This window comes from Alexandromys fortis, unplaced genomic scaffold (genome assembly GCF_014885135.2).
Source record: "Alexandromys fortis isolate MF-2015 unplaced genomic scaffold, M_Fortis_MF-2015_v1.1 scaffold_105, whole genome shotgun sequence".
In the NCBI taxonomy this organism is placed as follows: Eukaryota; Metazoa; Chordata; class Mammalia; order Rodentia; family Cricetidae; genus Alexandromys; species Alexandromys fortis.
The window spans coordinates 4,424,046-4,430,881 of NW_026068011.1; positions in this window are offsets into that span (position 1 = coordinate 4,424,046).

The window sequence follows — 6,836 nt, forward strand, 5'->3', positions numbered from 1 at the left end:
AATATTACAGAATTTTAAGAGTTAACATTAATATCCAGTGACCTGAAATATTATGCTGCTGTCTGCTTGATCTTGTGACTCATCCTGATTACAGCAGAAACACATAGGAAGGAAGCAATAAATGGAATTCCAGCCTGCATCAGCATCATGGTAGAGCTGCAGATGCAACCAATTGGTCATATTACTGGACCTAACTAATGGTGTAATCAAAAGATATCTTGAAAGACTAAATTTTCAGTTGGGGTCCTTGGCCAAGGTTCAGAAGCTAACTTCCTCTACGTGCTTTCCAGATGGTAGATCCATGACAATAGCATCAAAGAGAAAGCTGTTGGCCACCCATAGAAAGTAACCCCCATAATCCCCCACTTCATTTATGAAAACCAGATGAGAACTAACAGATAAATGATATGTGCCACAAACTTAAATACTCACCTTTTAGGGCAGCGGTGGTATCTGGTGGGATATTTGTTTTTACCAGAGCAGATAAATACACGTTAAGGAAAGTGGTCAAGTTGGTTAATAGGTTCTTTTACGAAGCTCTCAGAAAGTATTTCAAAACAGTTCATGATCACCTGGGGGACTAATTTTAAATGTTATCATAAGGACGAAAACATTCTATAGCAAATAAAACTTATGATGATGACCCCAGTATAAGAAAACTGCATTTCGACAGTATAGTCATTTTTTTCTTACTAGTTCTTTGAGAATTGAGTATTGCATGTGTTGTAATCCTATTCATCCCTCCCCTCAAACTCTTCCCAGATACACTTCATCCTCTCCATCCACCCAACTCTGTGTCTTTTTTTTTTTCCTTAACCTCCAAGACCAATTTGTGAGGTTCAAATATTCTTAGAAGCGTCATCTTACCCTGGAGTATGGTCAGCTTTATTTGGGGATACATTCTCCTCTCCCAGCTGCTACCATTGATAACTAGACTCCTGATTAAGGGTGAGTTTGTGAGTCCAACTCCCCTCTCCATGCTGAGAAATTGGTATGGTTTCGGCTGCACAGGCTTTGTCCATGAGTCCATATGTGTGGCTGACATGCCCAGAAAATGTTTCCTGTAGTCATCCACCACCTCTGGCTCCAACAGTCTTCCCACTCCCTCTTCTGTAATGATCCCTATGCCTAGGAAGGAGATGGGCTGTATATGTTCCCTTTAAGGCTGAGCATTCAGCAGGCGTTTATTCTCTGCACTTTAACAAGTCGTGGGACTCTGTTAATCACCTTCTATTGCACATAAAAGCTTCTTAGATGCAGTTTGAGAAATGTTTTTATCTCCTTTTACAGGCCATTGTCTTTGGAGAGTAATAACTATGCATATTTGTATGCATGTGTGATAAAGAGTAACAAACCTGAATGGCTCTATCCTAGTACATTTCTAGAACAACAGTGTCCGCTACCACACCATATATTTACATGCATTCATTCTACTCTCATGCTAGTCATGCAGACTGGTCCTGTTGTATAAGCAAATAAGGGCCCAGAAAGTCTCATTAGTCTTCTCTCCATTGCTAGGTTGCAATGAAGCTGATTCAAATCTAAAAAGCTTTGCTCCAACGCTCAAGAAATTGTAGATGCTGGGTGGGTTTGGGGAGAGTGAATTGAGATTAATTCCACTTAGATATCCGCAATCTAAATTTCAATGTTTCATTCATAAGAACAAATTTGCAACTAGGCACAAAAATCTCAAAGTCAGTTTTGTGATTTAAGAGCACACACACACACACACACAAAAAAAAAAACCCATAAAATCCCTTAATAGGGTCTTTATTTTAGAATTAATCTTTTACTCTTGATGTCAGTTAATGTAACAAAGTAATTTTAAGGCACATTGCTTTCACTGGACATTGAAGAGATCATAACAATTGCCACATTGAGGATTTTAAGAAATGGGTACTGAGACCAGCTCTGGAAAGCTGCAACATGCAGAAAAACTCTCCAGGTCGTTCTGTCAACCCTAACAATGTTGAGAACGTTCGTATACAATATAAAGCACTTTCAGTATGAAAGGTTGGGAGCTGTTCCACTTTTGGCACATAAAGCACAAGTTTTTAAAAAGCTAAAGTAAAATGAGAAATTTAGGGGCCAGAAAGCTTTTCATTGAATACTATTCAGTTTTCTAGCACTCTGAAAAAATTATCACCTCTAAAATATGTTACACAATCAGGCAGATTGGGGAAATGGAAATTTTTAGTATTCTCTAAGGTTCCATTCAAGTAGGCAAAGACCTGAGGTTCATAATATTTATGAACTCATAAGCTGTAGGGGTGTAGGTTATATGACAAATTCTCTACTCTCATTAAATATATCCTCTACTACAGATTTAACACATATTTAAATATAAACATTAAGCATACATGAACTATATATCACATACACTCATAAGGCTGAAAATACTGACATAACACACATAGTTAGAATTTCAACTGAAGAATTAACAAGGAATCGTTCTTTAGATTTGGGTCGTAAGTATTACCTGCATGGTAAATATGAGCAAGCGAATGAATGCTGTCAATGTGTGATAAAGTCTCCACTGAAAAGAAGTGGAATATAGAAAAATTTATCACTCAAGAGGTTCTTAACACACAGATGGTGGCAGCCTTTGTTAATCTTACTAATGGTATAGTGTACAAAGGAGTCAGAGGAGTCATTGTATAATGGTTATATCACAGCTAAAGGATGAGTCTTCTGATAGCATATGACAGAATCCTGACAGACAAAAAAAAAATCAAAACCCCTTGACCTAAACTATTTTAAAGTTTATCTTAAAGTAAAATGTTTATTGATGTATAGGGAGCAGTCTGAAAGTGGTTAAGCAAAAGTAACAGATTTTTGAAACAATTGAGCACCTCCCATCCTTTATTATATCTGCACTGGAGGAGAAAATCATGAGGACTAAAAAGCATTCATGAAAACAAAATATCACTGGAGAGGTAAAAATGTTTGGAAATAACATGAAGCCAACTCATAATCATTTTTTTAAATTCATAAGTGATTTCATGGATGTTTCAGTAAATTGAGTTACATATAACTAGAACTTTTAAACGTTACTAAATAAACATTGGAATGAAGTCATCTTTTCAGTGTGCAACTTATGGGTATGTGGCAATATTTATGGTTTTGTTTATCCTGATACTTGTCTAAAATAATTTCAAGTTGTTCTATATGAAGCTAATGGCATCCATGCCATACTTTAGACTCTAAATCATTGGTTCTCAACATTCCTAAGGCCCTTTAATATAGTTCTGCATGTTGTGGTGACCCCAACCATAGCATTATTTTCATTGTTACTTCACAAGTGCTAATGTTACTTCATAACTGTTACTTCATAATTTTGCTATTGTTATGAATTGTAATGTTATTATCTCTGTTTTACAGTGGTCTCAGGTGACCCCTGTGAGTGGGTTATTCATCCCCCAAAGAGGTCCCTACCCCTGTGTTGAGAACCACTGCTCTAACTTTTAGAGGCATGACTGTAAAAGGTCACAGGAACATGGAGGCTAGTCTTCCTTTAGTGGCAGGCAGCGGCAGCTTTGCAGGGAGGATTATTCACATGGAGAGGGGTCAGCTCAAATGGTCAGACTTCACTTCTCTTCTGAGTATTTTAAAGGCTTATATGGTATGTACTGTGTGCCAGGAACTGCTTAAAGTCCTTTTCAAATATAAGCCTCTGAGTCGCCTAGCAACCAGATGAGGGGAGTACCAGTGTCACATTCATCCCACAGATCAGAAAGCTTAGGTACAGGGAGGGTCAGTACCTTTTCCCTACTAACAAGTCGAGGAGCCAGGATTTGGATCCAAACAGAGTCTATGCCTCCAGCTGCTCATTTGCACTGTCTCCTGATTTCATTTGTCCCTTCACTTGTTTGTTTTATCTTTATGGAAAAGTATGTTTCAAATTTTGTTAATAAATGTATTTTAAAACTTATAATGGACACACAATAACTGTACATGTTTACAGTACACATCCGATATTTCAGTAGATGTATATAATGCATAGTGATCAAGTCAGGGACACTGGTATGTCCACTGCTAGAAACCCTTACTATTCCTTGGTTGTTGATATTACATATCTTCTCTACTAGCTATTTTGAAACACATAATTAGTTACAGTCAACTACAACTAGCTTACAGTACTACTGTAGAAGTCACTATCAGTGTTCTGTGCCAACTGCACACTGACTAGTCCTATCTCCATTGCTTCCATCTCTCCATTCTCCCCAGCCTTGGGTAATGGATATTCTACCCTCTAATCTTCCAGATCAGTTTTTTCAACTCCTGTGTCCTCTCCTCTTGAATGGTCCAATTTCCCCCAAAGAACTGCCATGACATTGTGATTTTCAGCCACCTCTAACCCACCACCACGACCACCACCACCCCTGTGATACAGGCAGAATTATATTATTTCATACAAGTATTTTCATAACTTTAGAAAACAATCAAAAGCAGAGCTTTGATTCTCAGGAAGGATCAATCTTTTGGGATTCACTTGTATGTCTAATTATCTGCAAGCATGTATAAGAATGTTTTCTGACATCATATAACAGGGATGTTGACAGAGATGTACAATCAGCAGAGGTTTCCTTCACAGTGACACTAAGAAGGAGCTCTAAAGTCAGTGACCAGGTCAGGAAATGCAAGGCATGGACACCACACTCCCTCACAGCAGCCACACCTAGCAATGTAAAATTAGGGGGACAGCTAGCTCTGAGCTATGTCTTAGAGATTTACCAACTTGGGCCAGTGCGATCCAGAAACCATGACCCAGATAAACATTTTATGAAGTCACAGGATCAGGCACTGAGGGCAAAAGTAGGCCCATGAGAGGGTAAGAAGACAGTTCCAACCCTCCCGATTTCTGCCTCTCCTAGTCAGAAATTAAGAATTGTGTTGTCTCCTAAGGAGGTATTTTCTTGTGAAACCTTAATTCTTTGAGCTATTATACTCTCATTAACTGCTTCCATGGGCCTCATCTGGTCAAAAGAGCTTAGTGTACTTTAACCTGCACTATATACCCAGGATCCAGGATGGCAGACAATCCTTTCTACCCTTTCTGGTATTTGAAGTGGTCTTTGCTAGGCCTCTTTGTGCTTTCTAAACACAGTGATGAAACATGAATCACAGCAGAGTCCACAAGAAAGCCAGAAGTTTGAACCACTCTGAAAAGAGCACAGAGGCTACTTCCTGCTGTCTGCATGCCTCGCTCCTATTAATATATTTCCCCATAGAGAGGTTCTGGTTTTTAATAACAGCACCACACTGCTGACTCACAATCACCATATGGTCCTCTTGGACCTAGGTCTCTCTGTCTGTTGTACTTGTGCCTGCCTAGCTAGTCTTTTCTTAAGCATTATCTGTGCAATGATTTGGATGTTTTCATGCATGAGAGATGCTTGGATCAGCCTTATTGATCTTGACTTTGACTTCAGCAAATTCCTGCTGTGGGTTATTCCATTCCTGAGTACACAACCCTTGTTCCCATACTCAGAAGGCTTCACCTGCCTCGCTACAAAAGCCTTTTAATTGATTTTTTGACACCATTTTTTCCAATTATGATCCAGGCCTGGCACAGTCATGTGTCATGCTTCAGACATTACAGAACATTAATTAGACAGCTTCTCCTTGAATAGATATGAAAGCAGAAGCTGCCAGCTAACATCCCTGAGAAATGTGCCCCCAGCTTTCTTCCCATTGACTCTTGTCCCACCTGTTCTCTGATCAACCACATACATTCGCTCATCCCTTAACTCTATCCACTGCAATGTGAACACAGAAAGACTTTCTGCTTTCTAAGTCGACTAGATTGTAATATCTAATTTTTCTATTTTTCTTGTTCCCATTCTCTGTACACAACATCTCTACATCCCTTATTCTTCCATAATGTCTGTTACCACTATTGCCATCCACCAATTCTTCAATAATTCTAAAAATAATTAAATGTATGTATCTGTTATAATGAAGACTGTCTTGTTTAACTTCTCAAAGGGATGGGGACATGAGGAGAAAATGATAATAGCTATAGATCATAAAATTGGAGGAAGTTTAATATTATGCTGTCAAAGATACCTACCCCTGATAGACAGATGCTCTTTAACTTACAATTGGGTGGAAAACAGATAAACCCAGCATGGACTGAAAATTTTGTAAGTGCAAAATTCACAGTGGCAAGTCTGCTGAAAATTCTAGCTCTACGACGTACACCGCTGTAGTAGATCATGCATGTATTTTTGCTATTCCTTTGTCCTACCCAGAGCTTAAAGTACGTTGTATACCATTCATAGCTGAAGAAAAAAATCCTAAATTCTAATTCTAACTAAGGTTACTACTGAAAGCCTGAAATCACCTATTTGTTCAATTGAAGACATAGTCAGCTGAGCTATCTGAAGAGGCTGGCAGGTTCTCCTACAGCTACACTCTGACAAGGCACTGTCCAGTTATTTTTACTAACTGTACATACATTGTACATTATTGTACATTGTCGCTATGGTATCCATTTCACAAAAACTATCAGGTCTATAATTTTATGAGAATCCTTGACACAAAGATGTTTGAATTTATATTTTTTACTTGCTTTTTATAAATAACCTTGACTACTTTTCATGGTCATGGTCACATCCCTTTTCTATAAAAAGTAAAAATGATAGTGGTTATTGTTTTAAAAAGTTTAATCAATTCATGCATATGTAAATGAATGCTAGATTTTATATTTGGAGAATAAGCCGAAAACATAGTTCAAGAGCAACTGCTGGTATTCAAGATATATACACACATTCCTTCCATGTGAGCAGAGCAAACAGACACAGTAGGCTAATCAATAAATGTGCGTTAAGCAA